Raw genomic sequence first — 24,997 nt, forward strand, 5'->3', positions numbered from 1 at the left:
CTTCTGGAATTCCAAACTGGCATTTCTCTGAGTTTAGCGTCAGGCCTGTGCTGTGTGCAGCTTGCAGAGCTGATCGCAGCCGATCATCGTGCTCCTGTTGCGTAGCTCCCCAGACCAGCACGTCATCAATGTAAACACGTACCCCCTTCAGTCCTTCAAAAAGTTCAGACATCGCACGCTGGAATACCCCTGGCGCAGAAGCCAATCCAAATGGCAACCTCAAAAATCGGTATCGTCCAAAAGGGGGGCCGAATGTGCAAACTCGCGAGTGCTCTTCATGATGCTGTGTTTCTTCGCTATTTCTCTCTTGGTCAACTTCTTGCAGTATCTTTACCTTCGTCTTGAGGTGGTGAGCGAGACGTGCCCCGGCTCGCCATGACGCTTGGAGTCGAGATAACGTCGGTCGTGCGCCCACCGAAAACACGTTGCACCCCGTACGAAAATGTCAGATCAGAGCGGTTCCAGTTCGGGTCCGCGGGGTTCTAAACTTCTGGAAAGCTCCGATCAGCGCGATTCTGGGTGTAACCAGTCGGATCCAGTGAGACACAATGCACTGGAATCGCACGGTGATCGGTGAATCCGATCCGCTCCCCTTGTTCCAGTAGGGGGTCTGCTCCCAGCCAGCGGGCGCGCATATGCGTGACTGGAGGAGGGGAGGGAGGGGCTGGGGAGGGGTGGGTGGCCGGGGGGGGGGGGGGGGGGGGATGGCGGAGAACTTCTGCGGTCTCTCGCATGCCACTTGTTAGGGACAGGCGCATCCGCTGCATCCGCTACGCGGGCACTGCGAGCGGGCGTTCTCCGCGCGCGCACCTGGCTTTGTCTCCGAGTCAGTTTTGTTTTGTTTTGTAGAAATAAATGAACTGCGCAAAGGACGAGGACAGAGGTAGAAACGAATACGACACTCGGAGCGCAGAACCTAGAGGCACTGGGTAAGGCTGTAAAGAAAACAGAAGTTGACCATCTGGGCCCGTTTGCTCGAAGCCGGTTAACTTTAACCGCGGTTAAGTCCTTCCCTACTAGGTATCTACAAGTACTTAGAAAGTTTGACGAAGGCTGGATGAGCGATAGCTCTGTGTTTTATTATGGGGTGGTAGCTGGTGTCACCTACTGGCTGTAGCGAATATACGTGGCTTCCGTGGAAAGGTTCCCAAAATAGGGGGACCCAAAAATTACGCGCTGCCTGGTTTTCGTGACGCAGCGCGGCATACATTTGAGCTTCAGAAACAATTTTTATTGCTCGTGGTACAAGTAATCGGCAAGGTAAAACTAAAATAACCCTTGTTTGGAAATTGTCTAAATATTTGGCTGTATGAAGTGAAAAAAAGCCTCGTTAAAATTTCCTTGCAAGTTCGAAAGAGGACGACGAAGTTGAGTACTGGAAACAATGAGAAAGAAGTGAGCAGTGAAATGCGTACGGTACACCGGCAGCGCGGTTGGCCAGCATGTAGGAACCGTATAAAACACCGTCATAAATTGAAAAACCTGTAACTCGGCTCCACTGAAAATTGACCTAGTAGTAAATTACCGGAACATCGAGAAGAACGCTGAAAGTGTAATTCTACGATCCGCGCGCGCTGGCCTTCCACTTATAAAAGATTTGAAGTAAACAATCATAATAAATCTTTGACGAACGCGCGTGCATGGCAAAATTTGTTTTAGGCGTTTTGCTTCAGAACAGTTATTACTGCAGACGCTAGCAGGTGCAGCGCGTGTAACTATACTCGTAGCATGCACCTCGGTGCTTTTTAAGTTTAGCAAAAGGTCTATGGGAACGCTCTCTGCTTTTGTGTGCTATCAATAGCCGGCCGATTAGGTCAAGGCAATCCACTTTCCAAAGACGTTGCCATGCCGACAACTATCGCGTTCATTTAGGCTTAGGAATGGCCAGAGTCGAAAGTCTATCCAAAAAATGCGGCGAGGTCATTGCTCATGTTTTGCGTTTTAAGTGAGGTAAAGCAACGCGAAAACCTCCTGCACCATTCATTGCTGACTCACTCCCCTGCTACTGCAGCTACTACGACGTATTAGTTCCAAAGCGAGCGGCGCTCACTCACCGGGGCACCGCCATGTTTCCCCGCCGTACTCACTCCACCGGTCACATGACCCGAAATTCCCCCTCGTAGGGAAATCCGGTTAACCGCGGTTAGGTAACCAGCTTCGAGCAAACGGGCCCTGGAGGTCTTCTTCACGGGAAAAATCACAAACCTGATTGCCCCCTTCGCGCGATTGTTTCCGAGAAGGGCTGTTGGCAAAAAGTAATCGGCTCGTACCTCCACAGTCATCTTAAAAAGATTGTGGGAATGGACCCTTACCTGGTTCGAAGTTCCAGTGAAGTGGTTCGTGAGTTGGAGAGCGGTTTTCCGTCTGCAAAGACTACCTTCTCTGTGGACATTCAGGACATGTTTTATTCGGTGCCATATGAGGGCTTGCTTACAGCCGTCAGGGACGGCATCAAGGAGTTTGGTGAAATTAGTTTTCAGAGTGCAAGCGGTATTAACACTGAGAGTTTCCTTGAAGTGCTGCGTTTCTACTTGAGCTCTACAGTAATTGCGCACGAGGAGGTGTTATGTTCCAAAGATTGGCATTTGTATTGGGTCCGCGGTTGCTTCCGTGCTATGTGATATGTATTTGTCCTCTTTTGACAGGCGCTTGCAGCAACTCCTTTACGATCAGCATGTAGAGCGCGTTTTTAGATACGTCGATGACTACCTTGTGCTTTTAGATATCGAAGGCTCTGATTGTTTTCACGAGGCTCTTTCTAGCATTCTATCCATCTTCGTATCAGCATCCGATGGCCTTAATTTTACCCATGAATTGACCGCTAACGGTTCCATCCAGTTTTTAGATCTAAAAATAATGTTTAATGACAACCACATCTGCTGGTCATACCACCCTAGGACCAAGAAGGGCCTTTTGTCCTATGACAGTGCTCACTCAAAGCTTGTTAAAAGAGCCATCATTATGTCTAGCTGTACATCAGCATTAGAAAAATCATGTGTTCACGAAATGGCGTCCAGTTTCCGCGATCAGTGTGACCGCCGTACTGCCGCAGGGTACCCCCAACACTTGTGCTCTGCTGTATGTGTGTGCTTGCTACAGAAGCAGAAAACTGGTAGTAATGAGCAGAGGCGAAAATAAAAAATGCGCGTGCTTGTTATCCCGTACCACCATGGCCTGTCCCATAACCTAAAAAAGGTGGCGGCCAGGTATGGTCTCTCGGTCGTCTTTTCAGCGCCCTGCAAACTCAGTAAAGTATGCTCTATGATGAAGCCAAGAATGAACATCAACAAATGAAAAAAGGAGCACAGCGAGTGCTACACGGAATGCGCATCTGGTGTTATCTATGAAATTCCGCTTTCTTGCGGGCGAGTATACATTGGCGAGACTGGACGTTGTTTCAACCTGAGGGCACGTGCACACTTTCTGTCGATAAAAAACAACACAGGCGGACATCTGCCTGTACATTGTTTGAAATGCGGTTGTCATCCTGATTTGCAAAGGACACGTGTTCTCGCAAGAGCAAATGAGGCAACGGAAAAAAAACTCGTAGAAGCCTACCTCATAAAAAAAAGAAAAAAAAAAGAAGAAAGGTCACGACTGCATAAGCATGCAATCTGTTTCACTATCAGACAAGGAATTTTCTTTTTTGGATGGTCATGTTTAAGCCTTATTTCGCCGCAAACTGATTGCTGCTGTTATATACTGTTGTGTTTGCGCCAAATAAACAGTTGGAACTGCGCTCCGTGTGTCGCACTCGTTTCTACCTCTGTCCTCGTCTTTTGCGCAGTTCATTTATTTCTACAAATCATGAACCAACCAGACCGTCACAAGGTGTTACTTAGTTTTGTTCTTCGCGCTCGTCGCACGGTCGGTCGGCGCTCGACTGGCTTCGACGTTCGCGCTGCGGGCGCACGGATACTGACGTGCCCATCGTTGCCCTGGATGGATGCCCACGGACCTCGGCTTTTAATTTTTGTTTAGTGTGAAGCTGCCGACCCATTGCATTTTGGCTCGGCATCTGGATGCGCTGGTGTGCTTGGTGACAATACTTGGACAACTCGGATACCTCTTGCCCGCTGGAACTTCCCGACGCACTCAACACTGAATACTGTGCTTGTGCGTGCTGTGTGTGTGTTCCGTGCACTGTTTAATGACGACGCCTGGACGACCGTGTGCGCCACCATAATTACCGGTGCGCTCACCACTGGACTCTACAGAAGTCTTTCGTGCGATGCCCTTAGTCGTTACAAGCGAGAGATCGTCGCGATTTCAGACCCAGTCCGCCTGGGTTTGAAATCGCGACGATCTCTCGGTTGTAACGGCGAAATGCATAGCACAAAACTCCTTTGTAGAGTCCAGCGGCGAGCGCAGCGGGAATTGTGGCGGTGCACCGCCTGGGTTTAAAATTAGGGCTGGAAATGCGCGGTTCCAGGCTGGATACAAACTGGTGCCTCAATTTTGGGTCTAGGCGGAACCGGCATTTTTCATTCCGGCCTGAATCTGACATTTTCGTACGGGACCGCATCAACGTGGGAGTGCAAGGCAAGAAATTAACTATTGCACTTCCGCCGAAAACGCGCCGCAGAGCAGCGGCGCAGCACCGTCACCGTGCAAGAGAGCACCGCATCGCTCATAGCAGCATTCACGGTCACCACGTGATTGGTTGTCATGGTTACTTGGAACTGGAGACGGCAACATAGCCAGGTCAGAGGCGCCACCGCTTGATTTAGCCCGCTCCTGAGGGCATGGTCAATCGCGCGGAACGTTGTAATTAACCGGCGCGAACGTTTAAGTGTTCGAATTACCGGGCGTTTTCGCACATTGAAATACATATACTGTAGACCGGACCACAGCGTCTGTTCGAATAAACCGAAAGTTTGAATTAAGCGTGTTAGAATTAACGAGATTCGACTGTATTTAGTTGTAAAAAGCAGTCGAAGCTTAGGAACTCAAATAAAACACGGGCCTTTTCTGCCGTATTGTGGCTCGTGTTATCAACACAATGATAACACTCGGTGAACACCAGGAAGATTAGTCTTCTAAAAGAAGAATGCGATGACGGCAGGGATCAAGTTTTGCCGCAAACATACTAAAATAGTGTTGGAACTGCGAAGCGCTTTATCCTGGTGGAAAGTAGTTTCCATTTAGCAAATCGGTTCGATCCTTCATCAGCATCTCAACCCACACGCATTCTTTATAATCGTCAAGGTCTTCTCGGCGAAAATAAAACAAAATCAATATTTATAGCAGTCAGAACCCTGCCTCCAAAACGTTTGCCGGATTTAACAAAATCCCTGCCATGGCGATATACTTTAGTTTTCACTGAAATTCTCGGAGGATGGAATTTCTGTGTGTAGCCACGTTCCTGTGAGAGAGTAAAGGTCATAGCTATTTGCATACATGTTAGCTGAAAATATTTCTCATTTACTTCGAAGACCGCGAACAATTTGGTAGTACTTGGTCGCACTTTCGTGGGACAGATTTGACATGTTCAAATACCTTCATTGCTTAATGGAATCGAAGTGTCGTCCGGTCTAGTTTTCAATGTTCCAAAAAAGGGTCAAACGAGACACCCAAATGGCCAGACCTTTAAATCATTAATTAAGTCAAAGAAGTTCACAGAGACATGGAAAGATCTGTAGCTGTCGTACCTGGAGGGGAGTTTTGTGCACTGAACCGATTTTCCTTGCAGGGTTTCCTCGATGACCTCACAGACGCCAGATGTTGTTGTTGTGGGCGACAATCGTAAGATGAAACGAGCACGCTTCCTCGGTGGACAACACTCGGCCTGCTCTCAGGCCTGGACCCCTTAAGGGCTTTCACTCTTTTTTTTACGACGAACAAGTGTGCATCCTTGATCGTCCACAGTCGGCCGACGGCAGCAAAAGCACCAATGTTAGTCGCCTCTGGCTGTCGAGCATTAGGCAGCTGCACAACTGACGAAAACGTTTTCGAAGAAGAGCCACTCGCGGCCCCAAGGACGTAGGGCAGAGATTTCTGCAGCAAGGCATCCCAGTTGAAATTTTTTTATTAGATTCCAACTGGAATTTTCAATTGATACCAGCTAGGTTTTCGGACAACCAATTGGTCATTGCAATGGGAACCAATGGGAACCCATTAAATTTCCAGCTGGAAAAGTTTTTCCAATTGTTGAAACCCATTTGCACGTGTGCTTCCAATTGAAACCCACTAAAACCAATTGGTTCCAATTAAAACCAGTTAGAATTCCAATTACATCTAATAAGAATTTTTAGCTGGGATTGTTTTTCGCTAGCTGCACACTAAGGGATTCGTTATCGACCTTCAGCGACTCGACGTCGGCCGAAAGACCATCAATCTTGTTCAGAAGAACTATTAAAAGTTCACGAAGGTCACTTTCATTGCTGCCGTCACATAGAAATTTAGCACTCATCATGGGATCAAGGTGGGAGGGGGCGGCACTCGGAGCATTGTCCTCGTTGCCCTTCTGTTTCATGCAGGACGGACTCGACCCATTTTCATGAGCAACGTTGTGCGACGTTGATGCACCGGCAATGGAAGCGCCGACCACACATGCCCGAGCAGTGCAGGAATAGACCTGTTGCAAAACGTACAGTACCACGACGGCAGAAGTTCTGGGAACCCTCGGTACAGATCACGCGCTTTCTCGTTGCGCCTCCGTGACCGCCAGCAGCCATCCGCCATCCCACCCATCCGCAGAGTCGTATGTCGGTGGTGGCGTACCGTATCTGTGGCAGCATAAACGCATTGCGACAGGTGAACTTATTTGAATACTTTATTCGTCGTAAATTACCTTTACGTATGCGGAGGGCAAGTTCGTCTACTCCTTGCGCAGGGGGTAGTGGTGACGTCAGAACGCCGAACCCTGATTGGCTGATCGCGACCCCCTATCTGAGCGTCGTCTGCTCCTTTGCAACGTCGTCTGCTCGCAACGTCGTCTGCGTCTGTCTTGCCTTTCCTGCGACTTTCGGAAGTGCAGAGGGCTCATAAAACGATCTTACGCCACAAATATGCGCAAGACATAACTTGAGAACAAATCTGTATTCAGGAAACGAAATTTTCGTATGTTTTGCGCAGGTTATGTCGAAATCCTACGACAGCTCCGAAGCTGTCTTACGCACTTCATACGATCAAATCAGCATGGCCGACAGCGTCGCGGTCGCGACGACCAACGGACGTTTTTTTTTTCTACGTGCGCTTCTCACGCGTCCCGACTACAAGCAGCAAGAAAAAAGTAAAAAGCACTTGAAACAGACCACGACGAACAAGAACGCTGGATCCACAAACACCCGGGAAAAGCTCCAACGGCCACGATTCCAACGACAACGACCAAGCGAGCACGGCAGATAGGCCTAGCAAGCACTCCGACTCGGCGACCGTCTGCCCACGACGGACTGGCGTGCTGAATGGAATATGCCAGCGCGACCTTTGTGAACCCTTCCCGTCTTATACTTTGATCGCTAACCTAAATTTTAGATTAAGAGGTCAATCTCTGCCTCTTGTCATCTCCTTGTTTTCCGAGGCAACGGTGACTCTCGCCGGTAAAAAATCGGTGAATCTCCGACCGACGCAGGAAAGGTAAAGCAGCCATCGCTTTGACTAGCACACGTAAAGCAGACGACGTTAACTGCGCCAACCCGCCGACGCCGTTAAAGAGTGAGGAGTCTCGCCGCACACGAAAGGAGGGAAAAAGTATTTGGGAGGGAACTTGCGGACACTAACCACCCTCCACTATCGGTTCTTAGCAAACAAACCTCGGCGCCTCGGGACACCTCGCCAGTGAGTCCTTTGACTTCCCTCCTTGATGCGTGTCTGCTAGTTGTTAGACAAAAACAACGTACCGCTTGACTTATTTCGTCTGGCGAGGTGTCCCGAGGCGCCGAGGTTTGTTTGCTAAGAACCGATAGTGGAGGGTGGTTAGTGTCCGCAAGTTCCCTCCCAAATACTTTTTCCCTCCTTTCGTGTGCGGCGAGACTCCTCACTCTTTAACGGCGTCGGCGGGTTGGCGCAGTTAACGTCGTCTGCTTTACGTGTGCTAGTCAAAGCGATGGCTGCTTTACCTTTCCTGCGTCGGTCGGAGATTCACCGATTTTTTACCGGCGAGAGTCACCGTTGCCTCGGAAAACAAGGAGATGACAAGAGGCAGAGATTGACCTCTTAATCTAAAATTTAGGTTAGCGATCAAAGTATAAGACGGGAAGGGTTCACAAAGGTCGCGCTGGCATATTCCATTCAGCACGCCAGTCCGTCGTGGGCAGACGGTCGCCGAGTCGGAGTGCTTGCTAGGCCTATCTGCCGTGCTCGCTTGGTCGTTGTCGTTGGAATCGTGGCCGTTGGAGCTTTTCCCGGGTGTTTGTGGATCCAGCGTTCTTGTTCGTCGTGGTCTGTTTCAAGTGCTTTTTACTTTTTTCTTGCTGCTTGTAGTCGGGACGCGTGAGAAGCGCACGTAGAAAAAAAAAACGTCCGTTGGTCGTCGCGACCGCGACGCTGTCGGCCATGCTGATTTGATCGTATGAAGTGCGTAAGACAGCTTCGGAGCTGTCGTAGGATTTCGACATAACCTGCGCAAAACATACGAAAATTTCGTTTCCTGAATACAGATTTGTTCTCAAGTTATGTCTTGCGCATATTTGTGGCGTAAGATCGTTTTATGAGCCCTCTGCACTTCCGAAAGTCGCAGGAAAGGCAAGACAGACGCAGACGACGTTGCGAGCAGACGACGTTGCAAAGGAGCAGACGACGCTCAGATAGGGGGTCGCGATCAGGCAATCAGGGCTCGGCGTTCTGACGTCACCGCTAATTCCTTTCTCATGCGCAGGAGACGAAAATGAGCCCACTTGCGAGGCGTATTGAAGTGCCACCGAATCCAATTATTTTGCACTGCAACCGTAGCAGGTTTCGACCAGCTTCGACAAAGCATTCGTGCAGCAGACGACAGAGTTGGTACAAAGGAGAGGGATGAGAAAGGGGCAGCTGTTGGCTCGTCGCTCGTCCAACTGGGCTGCTCAAACGTTGTTGCCGTGGTACCCTGCGCCTGCTTGCGTATTTATTTATTTATTTATTTAATGCCACGTGGTAGCGGGAGGAGGGGCGTACCGAGGACTCCCATTATTCATCACGCGGCACACGCAAGCTTTTGGGATTTTTGAAAAGGGTCTATTGTTGTCTGCCAAAAACTTTTTGGAGTAGCTGCCGCACACGTCCTCGTCCGTCGCCATGTCGCCATGCAATCTGATGGCGACAAACGAGGCACTAGACGGGTGTTTCGAGAATTGAAAAACCTATATTTTTTTTTATTTTTCCGCCAAATCCAGCGGGGAAACTGACCTAGTGCATAGGTCACGCGACGTCAATTTTCCCGCTAAATTTGGCAAGGATACTAAGTTGGTCTATAGGTCATGTGATGTCAGGTCAAGTGACTTCGATTCCTCAGTCAAATTTAGCGGGGAAACTGAATTGGTGCATCGGTCTCGCGATGTCATGTCACGTGTCATCGATTTCCCCGCCAAAATTAGTGGGAAATGCGCGGATGGACAAACAATATATTTGGTATATAGAAAGCAATAATTACTGTGCTCCATTACTTGATGACTAGACTGACCACTCCCGTTTCTGCTTAGGCCCAGAAGGTGTACAAAGTAAATAATTTAGCATACATTGCATTTCCAACATAGGTGTAGTTTAAATTAAAAACTTGCTTGGCATTGGAAACTAGTAGTTTCAATCAGAAAACCTTCCTTCGAGATTCACTAAACTAGTTTAATGTGTCCAAAAGATACACCCAGTTTGAACGGCCTGGCTTCATGTCACATTAACTGTTGGCTCAAAGATGTGGCAGTGCCACATTCCAGCGTATGTTCGCACCTTAAATCTTGGGTCAAAATGACATGTGCTATAAGAAATACTGGTCACTGCGCCATTGTCGCTGTCACATATGCTGTCAATATTTTTGTGAGCGAGGGGGGGCGAATTTTTCCCGAACAGAGATTCGAAAGATTTACGGAATCTCGTGGCCATTCGTCCCAATTCAGAATATTGCCAGACCATATTGTCAACGAGACTTCAATATAAGCGGCACCTGTGGCCGTTGGGTGTCTTGCCTGCCCCCAACCAGTGTATATTTATTTATTTTTATTTATTTATTTACATACCCTCAAGGCCCTGGGGGCGTTACAAAGGGGAGTGAAAAAAAAAACAATAATAGAAGACATAATAGGTCATGGGTCACTTTCGCAAAATTGATTAGTAACAGCACTTTTAAACACATCTAATAAGGGCCACAATATTAATGACGCCGGAAGGCGGTTTCACTCTGATGATGTCCTAGGAATGAAAGAATCGTGATAGGCTGAAGTTCGAGAATGAGGAACGCCAACTTTGTACTGATTATCAATGCGCGGAGACACGCGAGGTCGGTCGAAGAATTGTATATTTTATAGAAAAGACATACACGAGAAGACTTACGGCGCAAAGAAAGCAGTGGCAAGGGGAGATTTCATGGATGATACACTAGCTGTCCGGTGATAATTATTAAGTATGAAACGAGCGCCGCGGTTCTGAACTGACTCGAGATGAGAAGTGAGCGTCGTCTGACCAGGATCCCAGATTGAAGCTGCATACTCTAATTTTCAGCAAACCAAAGATTTGAATATTATTAGTTTGAGAGAAACTGGCGCTAGAGAAAAGTTACGTTTTAGGTAGCCTAACATAGAATTGGCATCAGCAATGATGTGGCAGGAGAGGTTAGAAGTAATATGCACACCGAGGTATTTATGTGCAGTCACAGATTCTAAAGAAACGTTATCAAGATGATAGATAAAAAGCGAAGTGTTACGGCGAGACACTTTCATTGTTTTACAATTTTTAGTGTTAAGTGTCATGGACCACAGCTTGCACCAATCAAGAACCGTATTTAAGTCGTTTTGAAGAAGGAGAGAGTCAGAATCATTATCTTTGATAAATAACGCAGTCATCCGCGAACAAACTAAGCGATGATGAGACACACAACGGCAAGTCATTGATGTAAATGAGGAATAACGAAGGACCTAGAACGGAGCCTTGAGGGACGCCAGAAGTAACAGAAGACACTGGAAAATTAGTTATCTATATGAACAAACTGCGATTTTTAAGAAAACACTCAATCCAAGTTAGTATCTGAGGGTCAAGGTTGAGTTTTCTAAGCTTGAAGAGTAGTAGTTGGTGAGAAACTTTATCAAATGCTTTTCAGAAATCAAGAAAAATACAGTCAAATTGGGATCCATGATCAAGTAATGAAAACAAATCGTTAGTAAAGACGAGCAGTTCTGTTTCAAAAGAGAGAAATTTACGAAAGCCATGCTCCGAAGAGGAGAAAAAAATGGTTGGATTTGACATATTTAACAAGATGTGAATAAATAATATGCTCTAACATTTTACAAGGAGTACTGGTTACGGAAATGGGTCTATAATTGTCGGGGCAGTGATTGTCGCCTGATTTATGAAGTGGAACCACCTTGCCAGTTTTCCAATCTTCAGGAAGGACACCAGTAAAAATAGATTGCTAAAAAATCTTAGTAAGAAAAATTGCACTGTAAATTTTAGTGATCATTAGAAACTTAGTGTTAATATTATCAGTACAACACGATGAAGACACTTTGAGGTTGTCAATCAGCTTAACAATGCCATCAAAATCGAACACAAGCGGGTCCATAGGAAAGAAATCATGATTAGGGTAAGTAGCAATAGAACAGCTTACATCCCTAGAAAACGATTGTACAAATACCTCATTGAGGACTTTTGCAGAGTCATCGTTAGACATAACAATGCCATCACAGTCATAAAGTAAAATAACCTTGTCTTTCTTGCCATTAATAACGCTCCAAAACATTTTGACATTAGTTGATAAGAGACGGGGCAAGGTTTGGCTGAATAAAGTTTGTTTAGCGTCCTTAATTGCATTTCTGTATAAATTTTCTGCGTTGTGGTAAACCGCAGCGCTCCACAGTGTCTGTACGCTTAGCAGTGCGGAGCAGGCGTTTCTTTTTATTTGAGTCTTTTCAAGGCACTATTAAACCATGGGGACGTGGAGCTATTAGTAAGAAAGCGACGTGGGACGAAAGAATTAATAAGGGAATTGACTTTATTTCTGAACATTGTCAAATTAACCTCGAGCGTTAAAACAAAATTGGAAATGAAAAAGTAAAAGAATTGCGCCAACTCGCTGTTTATAGCCTCAAAATCAGCTTTGCCATAATCAAGAAAAGAGTTATTCTTCGCTTTTGTAAAGGCAGATACAGGAGCGCTTAGGTGAAAGTGAAATAAACAGTGATCGCTGATGGCAGGTAAATACGTAAGAGAGGATGCGAGATCAGGCGCAGTAGAAAGAATAAGGTCCAGCACGTTCTCAGAAGTTGCCGTAACACGAGTCGGCCAAGTAACTATCTGTTAAAATCGGAGCAGAGACTTAAAAACTCGGAACACGCAGCATAATTTGAAGATATGGTAGGATATAGACCAGAACAGTTAATGCCGGGGAGATTAAAATTGCCCAAAAGAAGCGAAGGCAAGGCAGGAAACCTTGTACGAATTGTATTCAGAGCATCGTGTAAATCTATAAAAAAAGTTTGCTGCGGCATTGGGAGGACGGTAGCACGAGCACAAAATAACCTGTTTACGGCAAAAACGCAAGCGCACGCCAATAAACTCAAGAGATGTAACAATGGTTACAAGACTCAATGCTATCATTTACCGCGGTTATGACACCACCACCACGCATTGATAGCCTTATGCATTGATAAAAAGAGAAACGTTTCTCGCAACAAAATTTTTCGCTGTCACGTACAACACTAGATAGCCAAGTTTCAGTGAGTAAAACAATGTTGGCGAGTGAAGAATCTATAGAAAGCGAGGAAGCCGGCCGTGTCGCGGCGGTCGCCTATTGTTCGCCGCGACCTGGCGGTTGCTGCCGCAGGAGCATCGGGCAGCAAAGGCGACGAACAGCACGGCGGACAGTGTCCCCGTCGTGATTACGACGGAATTTAAGGCAGTTACGAGTTCGGAAAGTTCCTTCGGAAGCCGGTGCCGCCGGCTCAGAATCATCGCGAAGTAATAGCAACGAACACCACAGAGGACAGTGGGCGATTACGAATCCGGAAAGCTCCTTCGGTAGCCGGTGCAGAATCATCGGGGGGAAGCAGTGGCGATTAGCAGCACAGCGGACAGTGTTCCCGGGGTGATTACGACGGGGTTTAAGGCGGTTACGAATCCAGAAAGCTTCTTCCGTGGTGCCAATATGACGAAGAGAAAGCTGTTTCATGAATCTGGCCGCGTGTACGACGTGAAAAAGGTTCGTTTCGACGGACAAGTGGATGTTACGGAGCGCCGTACTCTGCAAACAAAATTAAGCGCGCCCGCAAAAAAATTTTGTTGTCGCTCAGTGGACCCCGCTAATTATGTACGTGTATTTCTGAATCAGCTTGACAATAACTGGGCGATTTTTTTTTCGCGCCGTTCCGCGATTCTCTTTACTATCGTCCTGTAGGTTAATATCCAACGGTAGGCTTAGGAGGGCGACCGCATTCCGCTTCTCGATTTCGGTGAAGTATTTGCTGCATACTTTAGAGTTTGCCGTCGGTGTCGATGCTGTTCCATTTAGTCATGAACCAACTAGCCCATCAAAGCACACTGCTGTTCCATCGTCGCTAGAAGAGAAAAAAAGTTAATTGTATTATTCGTCAGCAGCTTGAACAAAGCGCGAACTGGAAGGTAAGAAACACCACTAACCTGTATGGACGCACAAGTCGTACCCAGGTCCCGCAGTACTCCGCCTCGTACGGCTTCGAAGGGACGATGTAGTACTTCGTGCCGTGCGCGATTCTGCCGACCACGCAGCAATTGTTGCGGCTTTCTTGGTGCGGAATAGCCATCTCAGAAATTACAGCGCTAACCCACTACAACGCACAACCAACGCAGCGACTGGCAGAAGATGCCCGATGCAACGGACCCGTTTGCCGCTAGGGGCGCCCTGGCCGGGGCTTGAATTAGATCCGCACGGTTCCTATGGCAGAAGACAAGTCATCATGCGAAGAACACTTCGAATGTTGGTGAAAACCACTGAAAGATAAGGACTAGAGTTGTTCCGTATCAGGTTATGCTATTGTGATGACGTTGACAAATCAACCACAGGGTCAGCATTAACACAAATGGAACTCGTGCTCGGCGTGATATAATCAGTCTTGGTTAAGTTACTTTTCAAAAGTAATTCGTTACAGTTACAGTTACGTTCACAAAAATGTAGCGAAGTTATCGTTGCAGTTACCGCATGAAAAGAGTAACTCGTTACAGTTACATTTAAAAAGTAACGACGTTACTTTTCAGTTACTTTTCTATAGCACGAAAAATTTAGGAAATACTAGAAAACGCCCCTCATCAAGTTTTATTGAATAAAAGTAAAAAAGTACACTTTTTATTTCATATTGTATCATAGCAGCAGTTGCTTCTCAAAATTAGTGACTGAAAGTTTCCCTCGTTTGAAGGCGAACACGTCCCAGCCCTTGCTGAACGGACCCCGCGCTACCAGAGCAACGAGCAAACCTCGCGCAAACAGCAGTACGTTTTGCCTCGACTGTTGGCACCATGTCGGAGTAGTGGCGTAAATCAAAATACAAACATGCGCAGTGCGGAGCAGTGGCGCTAATCAATTGATACGAAAAATTCGCAGTGCCCTTCGTATGTATTGTTTTTTCACGGTTGATTTACCCGATTAAAAAGAGTGCGCAGAAAAAAGAACAACCGCAGCATAGATAGTGCTCCAACATACTAAGATGTAAGTACTTGAAAGTAAACATTTGGCAGAAATCTGCCTGGTTGGGTAAGAACAATTAGAAGAGGAGGAAGGAACGCCAACCAAAAATAAAAAGGAGCCCAACGTTTCGAAACCTGCTTGGTTTCTTCTTCAGGGGCGACTGTGTGCGCGAGGAGCAAGTGGTCCTCTTTTACGGCGGTGGACGTGATGTTTTCGCGATCGTAATCTGGCTGAGCCCGCTGACGTAAGCCGACGGTAAAGCGTCAAGCGACCGATTGATGTTTTGCGGTGTGGTTTGGATGTGCCATGACTCGACGAAGAGCCTTTGCCGGGAATTGGTCTCAATGTCGAGGATGCGTGTGTTGTCGAAGTCAATGCGGTGGTCATTCGAGTCACTGTGTTCCGCAACTGCGCTGCGCTCATGATCGAATTTTCGCACGTCGGTTTTGTGCTGGCGAAGTCTTTCTTTAAAGCTTTTGGTTTCGCCGATGTATGTGGCAGGGCAATCCGCACAAGGAATCTGCTAAATAAGGCCTTGCGCTCTCTCCTTGGGGGGGGGGGCGATCTTTTGGCCGGGGCATCAGGTGTCCAAGCGTTGACACTGGTTTGTGGGACATCTCGATGCCTTCTTTTTTCTTTCGAAACCAAGCAGGTTTCGAAACGTTGGGCTCCTTTTTATTTTTGGTTGGCGTTCCTTCCTCCTCTTCTAAGATGTAATTGTTCAGTCATAAAGTACACGCGCGTGCGTAAAGCTAACTAGTTTTTTTGTTTTTTTTTTTTGTTTTAAGGGAGAAGCTTTTTAAGGCCTGTTCACACATACAGCGGAGCGCTAAGTTAGCGCTACGTGAGCGCTCCAAGGAGCGCTCATGTGGCACTTCCAGCGCGTGACTTCGTTCTAATATAGCGCGTGGTTAGCGCTTTAGTAGCGCCTTTTTAGCGCTCCAGTAGCGCCTTGTTAGCGCTCCAGTAGCGCTCTAGTAGCGCCTTGTTAGCGCTTCAGTAGCGCCGTGTTAGCGCGTCATTAGCACTTCATGTACCGCGGTGCTGCAGATTAGCAGGTGCACTGCGGTTTCGGCTCCTGTGGTTGGGTGTGCATCAGCAGCACCATGGCAGACATGTGGGATGCTGAAATAAAACGCGAAAAATGCTCTTACATACGCGATTAGTGCTTATCTGTGTGGACGGCTTAACTCCCAGAAGAGTCTTTCGCCACCGAGATACCGACGGGTACCCGGCGAACCTTGTTTCTAGGCTGAGTGACCGAGACACAGAGCTCTTTCGGAGGCGATTATTTTTACCTGCGTGTCCTTGAAACCAGCGTCACACATATTGAATTGAAAGCTATGAGGTCGTATTTAATCAATTAGTCGCTCAGAGTCCATGACTCTGGGTCGCCTGCCCGACCCTCTGCTTAGAGAGCGGCTCTTTTACTTCCTCTTTTTTCAATGCCAAAGGAAAAACAACAACCAAGGAATCGCCGTGCACGCGCTATTCCGCAGCAGCAAGCACGGCACAAGGGGCGTGAGAGCGCTAATTAATTAATTGGGTTGTGTGTGTGTTTATACAGCCTAGAACTTGGTCTGCCTCACAGGGGCGACGAGTCTCCTAGCTGTAGATGAGAAATTTAGCCAGTGCGGTACAGCCGAACCTGGGGTCTTTAACGTGCATCACGCAGTAGTGATACACGACCGCACGCCGGTACGATGCTCATCCAGATCGAAACGGGCAGGGGTGGGGCTCGAAGCCAGGATCCCTGGGTTCTGCAGCGTGAGAGCGCTAACAGAGTGCTTCTGTAGTGCTAACAGAGCGCTAACAAAGCGCGTCTGAAAAGCCAACAGAGCGCTACATCACGCGCCAGGAAGCGCCACATGAGCGCTCCTTCGAGCGCTCACGTAGCGCTAACTTAGCGCTCCGCTGTATGCGTGAACCGGCCTTTAGTGTCTATACTCTATTTCATACTTAGCGTGCAACGCTGTCAAAGCTACTGGCACGAGCGTGGGGCTTGATCTCGTTGATCATTTGCGCGGGTCCTCGCGCAAACAAAACCATAGATGAAGCCACGCGCTCGCACCAGTAGCTTTGACAGCGTTGCACGCTAAGTATGAAACAGAGTATAGCCTTGTCCAGTGTTCGTGCTCACATCGATTGCCTTGCCATCTGTCTTCTTAAAAAAAGAAGAAAAAAATGTTTGCGCAGTTGCCATTATTCGAAACTGTGCGGGGAGACCCCAATAGATTTCTAGCCCATTGCCTTAACCACTCGGCCACGACTGCGGGACAAGTAGGGGGATCTGAGATGTGGTAGTAACTCAAGAGCTGGGGTTTCTGTCATGGATGAAACGTTGCATGTAGCCGCTCAACGTCTATACAGGAGAGGGCACTGCAGTCAAATGCGTGTATAATCGCGTTAAACTTTGCATGCATTGGCTCAACGTTTATAGACGAAAGGGCGCTGCGTATATAATAGACGAGAGGGCGCTGCGTATATAACAACGTTCCATACCAACGCAACCCGGAACTCAGCACTACCCATGGGCAATAAAAAAAATCAGCATCATCAGCAGTACCTATGAAAAAAATCAGCAGGGATGGGCAGTATTTCAAATACAAGTATTTGAAATACGTATTTTAAATACTTTGTCTATTTTGCATTTGTATTTAATTACAAATTGGGTAATGTATTTGGCGTGTGTATTTATATACTAAAACGTGGGTATTTCAAATACAATTGTAATTGAATACAATTTTGTGGTAGAAAATACATCCCTCAAATTTAGTTTCACTGTCCAGAGCAGGAAGAAAACTACTTTCAGCACCGAATGCAATGTCTCTCAATCAAGCACAAGCGTTTAGTGACTTCGTGATTACGGTGCTAGTCCAGGGCAAGGATAGTGACGAAATCGACGTTACGATACGATACGATACGAACTTTATTTTTCACCACAAATACAAGTGGTGAATGGGAGGCCGAAGAAAAAGCTGCATAAATGCAGCTTGACGAGGCTCCGGGCCCCCCATTCAGCAGCTACGACGGAGTACATACAGTACACTGGTCAAAAAAGAAAAAATCAAATGAACAAATTGAATATTTGGCTGTTGGACAATTGCACAATATCTATGTTTTTAACAAAATATTCGTTCAGAATAGAAGGTAAAGCATAACTTATTTTTTGTTTTCCATAGTTTGTTCTACATTTCGGAATTTGCCAGGGCTGGCAAATTCCGAAAAGGTTCACGTTCAAATTCAAAAACGTTCACAGGCAGACTGGCTAAATAAGTGCCTGTGACAACTTGTGATGCTTTCCAGCCTGACTTCCATCCATATGTTTGCCTGGAACATTCTAAATGCGCGGGTCGTCCAGATTTTCGTAACTGGTGCGAATTGCAACAATAAAAAGTTCTCTAGCTAGTGCTGCGCGTCTTGGTCGCCTCAGTTCTTTGTTGGTCTATACCAAAATGTAATCGACAAAAAAAAAAAAAGAAAGCTGCGTGAAGCCCTGTACTTTTTTCACCTATTACTTCGAAGCTGCTTACATTTTTTATTATATTTCTATTACGTTACTAGAGCCTCGCACACGAACTCCCGAGTGTGCGATGAAAAATTAAAATGAGATACCCAGGAACCCGTTGCAGGTGCCCTAAAGTCGCTGACGCAGATTTTGAGGAATGTGTTTGGAAAAGTATTTGAAAGATACCAAATACATTTGGTTGTATTTGTATCTTGTATTTAAATGCTTTTTGGGAAATGTAATTAGATTTGTAGTTAAATACACTTTTGACGAAGTATTTTGTATTTGTATTTAGATACATATTTGCATGTATTTTGCCCATCCCTGAAAATCAGTATCATCAGCACCACAGAGCTTCGCCCCAATCAACATCATTCACCCCATGGAGATGCAGTCATTTTCTTCATCACGTCAACACGTGGCTATATTCGGGTCGTGACTCGCGAGAAAGAGCGTATTCACAAGTTTGTGCATGGCCAACTGACACTCGAAATGTCGGAATAGACAATTTCGAAAGTGCAAGAATAGCTAGATTGTACTCGTTCAATCATGTTATTCATAAAAAAAACTGGAAAGTAAGGACCAAAGTAACGTCGTTACTTTCATCGTTACCTCAGAAAAAAGTAATAGAACTACAGTTGTTACATTTTTAAAAAAGTAACTCGTTAAAGTTACATGTTACTAAAACAGAAACTAAGTTACAGTAACGCGTTACTACCCAAGACTGGATATAATCACGGACCTTACAAACGGCCATCACTGGCCGCGCAGTAAAAAAAAACATTTGTCGTCAAAAAACACTTTGTTGTAGCGTAGACTAAAAGAGTGTGTATGAGCCTCAGCGAATTCGAGCAACTTTCTTCCAGCAAGACGAGTGGCAGGGGAAAAATCCTCTGCGACAGAAGTGGCACAACCGCGCAGTTTGCCTCTCGAGGAAAAAACATGGTCTTTTATTTTGAATAATGAGAATTTCACTAAAACTGGCCGACATTTACTGGAGTTAAAAACACGACCGGGTCTATGTGCGCGAACGATACCCTCAGGGGGAATGATGATCTTCATTTCGTTTGCAATGACGTCACGCACTTTGCTTTCAGATACAGCCCAGGATCGCTAGGTTGGACATTTGAGAAAAGGTACATGGAAGTGACGTAATGGAAAGGAGGAACGTGTCCTAGCAACACTCACGTGACGGCTCTGCCCACTTTGACGCCGCTACGTCATCGCAAACTTGACTCCTGTCACCCGTTTGAGCGACGTCCGGAGCCAACCCCCGACGAGCGGAAGGAGCTACGCATTCCCTGAGGCGTCCCTACGCGCGGGATACGGGGTAGGATTTACTACGACGCGGGGAGCAGTTCCTGCTTTTAGCGAAGGAACGGCAACCAATCCTGTTCGTCGCTGGTCGTCGCATATATCTGTTCTATTACAGGTAAAAGTATTGAAAAAATTCAAAACCTGTTGTGCGTTGTTAAAACAAACCGCTTTTTTGTCTCCTTTTGCAATACATTTAAGAATTAATTGGAGAGAAAGTTGTTCCAATATTAAGCGGGATGTGCGCTACGCGCCTCCTTCAAACCAAAATGTCGAACCACGAGGAGCCGGGGGTGCCGGGGGCAGCGGAGGGGTCGGCGGAACCAATGGGGAGCGTGCGAGTGACGGCTGCTTTAGTCAGAAACAATTTTTTTATCTTTCGAGAACTTGCTATTGCTGTGCTCAAATAAGAATGTTTGGCGCAACATCTGTGATAATTCTTTCAAAGTGGTTCAGTGTTTATATGGTGGTATGCTAGTCAGAGAATATATATTTGTGCTCAAATAAGACCAGAGTGTTCAACAAGATATCTGTGATATATACTTAAGATTGCCCAATTGTTTACACGGTTCCAGTCGATGCTCAGTTTTACTTCCAAGAATGAAATATTACATTCCATGTTATCACACTTTTATTCATGAAGTTACAGTAGCGGCGAGATGTTTTGGTGGCGCCCTAATATGGTTCCCCCTTGTGACTTCATTACCTTGCGAACAACAAGTTCGATGGTGCTTGTAAATGGCATGATGGAAGCCTGAAATCATTGCGCTCTCAAAGCAACACTGCCAACACTGTCGAAATTAAAGTTCTTTCGTTCCTCTTATTTCGGACGATAGTATACCCTTTCCAATACCGAGGACACAATCGAACATGTACTCGTTAACTGCAAACGATACGAGAAAGAGCGTGTGATCCTCACTAAGGAACTGAATCTTCTGGATGACCAACCAATGACCATGCGAAGGGTGCTAGGACCCTGCACCAACACTCGAAACCAAGCACGGGCGTTTAAAATACTGATGGATTACTTAGAATCAACTGGTTTGCTGCAAACACTGTAGACGCAGAAGGACGCTCAAGAAGGTCGCCACCTATAACAGAAACAGAGTAGCAAGCGGGGGCAAATAAGCCCTAGCTAACATCTCTGTCGCTCGATGAACCAAAATAGCAAATAAAAAAAAAATAAATAAAATAAATACCCTTTCCAACGTCATAGTCAGCTTTTGGGCCAATCGTGGAAGGCCGACCACAGCGACGCTTTCGGTCGCGCACGTCGCCAATTGCTTCTGAAATATCTCCTCCGGAGCTCGAATGCATCGCGGTGTTCCCGATACAGCCTTTCCGGCGAAAAAAAAAAGCTCTATTAAAGAAAAATTCGAATTGACGAGACGGCGACGCCTCGCCGCCGAAACATGCTGCCAATGACACCTAGTTCCGAGCAAGTACCTTTTGAAACGTACTCGGTACAAAACGAAACGTCATTTTGTTGTCACGTCCGGTAGCCGACCCCGCCCAGTTTTGCCGACTCCGCCCACATTTTTCTAGGGAAATTACGTCACTTTTGCTTCCAACCAATCAGACGTGATGACATCACTTCCGAGTACTTAAAAAAGGAACATGTACAATGTCGAACCTAGCTATCCAGGTCTCGGAGTTTGAGTCGGGAACACCATAAAATATTAGATTATTTCTTCGAGACCCGTCCTCAAATTCAAGACGTGATCGCAGACTGGCGTTCTCGCGTGACAGGAAGGTTACAGTTTCTTTCACATCTGTCAACTCACGCTCCAAAATGTCCAAACTGGCTATCGTTTCTTCCACAATACTAAGCCTCCCTTGAATATCAGTTACCATTAGTTCAATTGACTCTTTCCCAGTCTTAATAGCTTGAATTTCCTCCATGATTCGGGTCTGTCCAGCTTCAAAATTTGCCTGACGAGCATTTAAGCCTCTCAGTAAAACAAGCATCTCACTCATCTCTTTTGTCTCAACTTCTTCCTTATCTGGGCCAGGATTAAGTTCAATATCACCAGACAGGAGAAGCTTCAGACCTGAAATACATTTGCAAGAACACAAAACAGCACTTGTGGGCATGGGAACACCAGTAAACAGAGGTTGTTGGACTTTTTACTATGCAAAGAGGGAAACGGACCAAGCTGTACGAAGAAAAGGCAGAAAGCGTTAATGACTGCATAACTGGCTGTTCCACATGCCCACTGAGGGGCCGAGGGGCGTGCCTGCAGTTTAAATCCAGCGACGATGTCAATGTCGATGCCGTTGGACTGCTGTACTGAGGCGACGTGACGATTGGAAGTGCTGCAGAAAACCAAGGTTGCCAGGAGGAGTAGATGTCTGATTGTGGCAGCACGGGAACTTTCGGCAAGCGCGCTCCCTCCAAGGCATACACGGGCTTGTTAGGGCCGGACAGCCGCGAAACATCGCCGTGAACCGTACGAAGAGAAAGCAGAAAGCGTTAGCTGACTGCATGACTGGCTGTTCCAATAATAATTGGGGTTTTGGGGATATTTAGACAGCGTGTAGTTGGTCAGCCATTAAAGTTGCGACGGGTCACACGCTGTAGATGAGCAATTTAGCCAGCGCAGTACAACCGCTAGCCTGGGGTCTTTAACGTGCACCACGCAGTAGTGATACACGACCGCACGCCGGTACGATGCTCATACAGATCGAAACGGGCAGGGGTGGGGCTCGAACCCAGGATTTCTGGGTTCTGCAGCGCGAGCTTTCGCTCCACGCGCGTCGAGCTGGGTGCGCGCTTTAGCCCACTCGGCCACCGATCCCCCCTGGCTGTTCCACATGCCCACTGAAGGGCCGAAGGGCGTGCCGGCAGTTTAAATCCAGCGACGATGCCAATGTCGATGCCGTTGGATGCTGTACTGAGGCGACGCGACGATTGGAAGTGCTGCAGAAAACCGAGGTTGCCAGGAGGAGTAGATGTCTGGTTGTGGCAGCACGGAAACTTTCGGCAAGCGCGCTCCCTCCAAGGCATACCACGGACTTGTTAGGGCCGGACAGCCGCGAAACATCGCCGTGAACCGTACGAAGAGAAAGCAGAAAGCGTCAGCTGACTGCATGGCTGGCTGTTCCACATGCCCACTTGGAGAGAATTTAGCGCTGCAACCGTTCCTGGAAAAACTCATCTCTGATTGGGGCGACTGCTGCTAGGATTCCTCTCAAAATTGTTGGCACTGTGTGCAGAAAATAAGCAGCGAGTGCATTAGAACTAAGACCAACAGCAGAAGGAGCACAGTTTTTTAGCGTGAAAAGTTGTAATTTTCATAGCAGCACTGACTGCTGGTGCTGCTCTGCTCTGTGCAGGCATCCAAAGTCCCTTAGAAAAAGAGACGGATTCTTTGTTTACCCAGATATATTTATTATGCATGTATATCGCTGACGACATATTAGGCTTTAAATGAAAGGAAAACTCTAACCAAAAAATTGGTACGGAGCCCGACGTTTCGAGGCCAGTTTGGCCCCTTGATCACGGGTGACTGTTTTTGTCCTTGTCGTCGTCTTGCAAATTGCCCGGTGTTGTTGGCTTCTTTAAAGCAGCCGTTGTATCTGCACGTGCTTTATGGTTCGTAGCGCCTCGCATGACGCACCGCAAACCGGACACGTAGGCGCTTGGCAGTGTCCCAGCTGACCGGTTTACGTTATTTTTGGTGTTCCGAATGTACCAGGACTCTAATAAAAGGCGTCTTCGCCAGTTTCTTTCCGTGCCAAGAATAGAGCGATTATTGAATCCAATCGTGTGACCCTCTTTTTGGACGTGTTCTGCCAGCGCACTGTCCTGCACATTATTCTTTTTGACGTCATACTGATGCTGGCGTAGACGTTCCGGGAAGTTTTTAGTTTCCCCAACGTAGGAGGCGGTGCAGTCACCACACGGGATCCTGTAGACGAGTCCCTGAGCCTTTTCTTTAGGAGAACAATCCTTTGGAAGGGAGAAGAGGCGTCCAATGGTGGACACCGGTTTATGTGTCACACTGACGCCGTATTTTCGTAAAACGCGCGAGAGTCTCGCTTGGGCCCTTGATGTACGGGACGCCTGTGCGGTTGGGTGGAGGAGGGGCGTCTTCTGTTTCATTCCGTCTAAGTTTTTTGTACACGTTATTCAAAAACCTGGGAGGATAGCCATTCTGTTTTAGGTCGTGTTTGATCGTTGTAACCTCTTTCTTAAGAGCCTCTTCAGTGGAGCAGACAGTAATTGCTCGCCTGAAGAGTGCGGAAGCCACAGAACATTTGTGCGTTGCAGGGTGGTAGGAAGAGAAGTTCAGGTATCGGCCGGTGTGTGTCGGTTTTCTATAAACTTCAAATGTCAGACGGTCAGACTTTCTCTTCGTGAGCACGTCCAAGAATGGAAAAGAACCGTCAGACTCCAGCTCAATTGTAAATTGTATCGCCCATTTCTCGTGTGGTGACTGCGCCGCCTCCTACGTTGGGGAAACTAAAAACTTCCCGGAACGTCTACGCCAGCATCGGTTTGACGTCAAAAAGAATAACGCGCAGGGCGGTGCGCTGGCAGAACACGTCCAAAAAGAGGGTCACACGATTGGATTCAATAATTGCTCTATTCTTGGCACGGAAAGAAACTGGCGAAGACGCCTTTTATTAGAGTCCTGGTACATTCGGAACACCAAAAATAACGTAAACCGGTCAGCTGGGACACTGCCAAGCGCCTACGTGTCCGGTTTGCGGCGCGTCATGCGAGACGCTACGAACCATAAAGCACGTGCAGATACAACGGCCGCTTTAAAGAAGCCAACAACACCGGGCAATTTGCAAGACGACGACAAAGACAAAAACAGTCACCCGTGATCAAGGGGCCGAACTGGCCTCGAAACGTCGGGCTCCGTACCAATTTTTTGGTTAGAGTTTTCCTTTCATTCATTGTCATTCCTAACCAGGTGGATGTCCACCGAAGGGTTTACGTTTAATTCAGATTAGGCTTCCAAGTATGGAAACAGCAAATTGCGTTTAAAATGCATATACGAAATGTTGAAAGTGATAAAATTAGTGCTTAAATGTTGAGCACGGTACTTGACGCCAATGATGAAAAATTGTGCACACCATCTGGATATGTTGAAACAAAACGACGGGCAACTTGTTTCTTTTAGTAACGTCGGAAATAAGCCAAAATTGATTAATAAAATGCCACGACTTAGCTTGGCGGCTTGGCTTTGCCGCTTGACCGATGGATCTGCCAAAACAATGAATCTTCCGAACATTCGTATTGAGAAATGAGAAAACTTCCAAAACAGTCAGAATTCCTATTTCCGTGTCCTACTTCTTGCCGAGCACCCAAGGAGGTTATAAGTACTAGGAGAGGGCACGTTGCAATATTGGTGAAGCCTAGTCATGAAAAGTTTAAACTA

Source organism: Ixodes scapularis, unplaced genomic scaffold, assembly GCF_016920785.2.
Source record: "Ixodes scapularis isolate PalLabHiFi unplaced genomic scaffold, ASM1692078v2 PGA_scaffold2__306_contigs__length_199485367, whole genome shotgun sequence".
NCBI lineage: Eukaryota > Metazoa > Arthropoda > Arachnida > Ixodida > Ixodidae > Ixodes > Ixodes scapularis.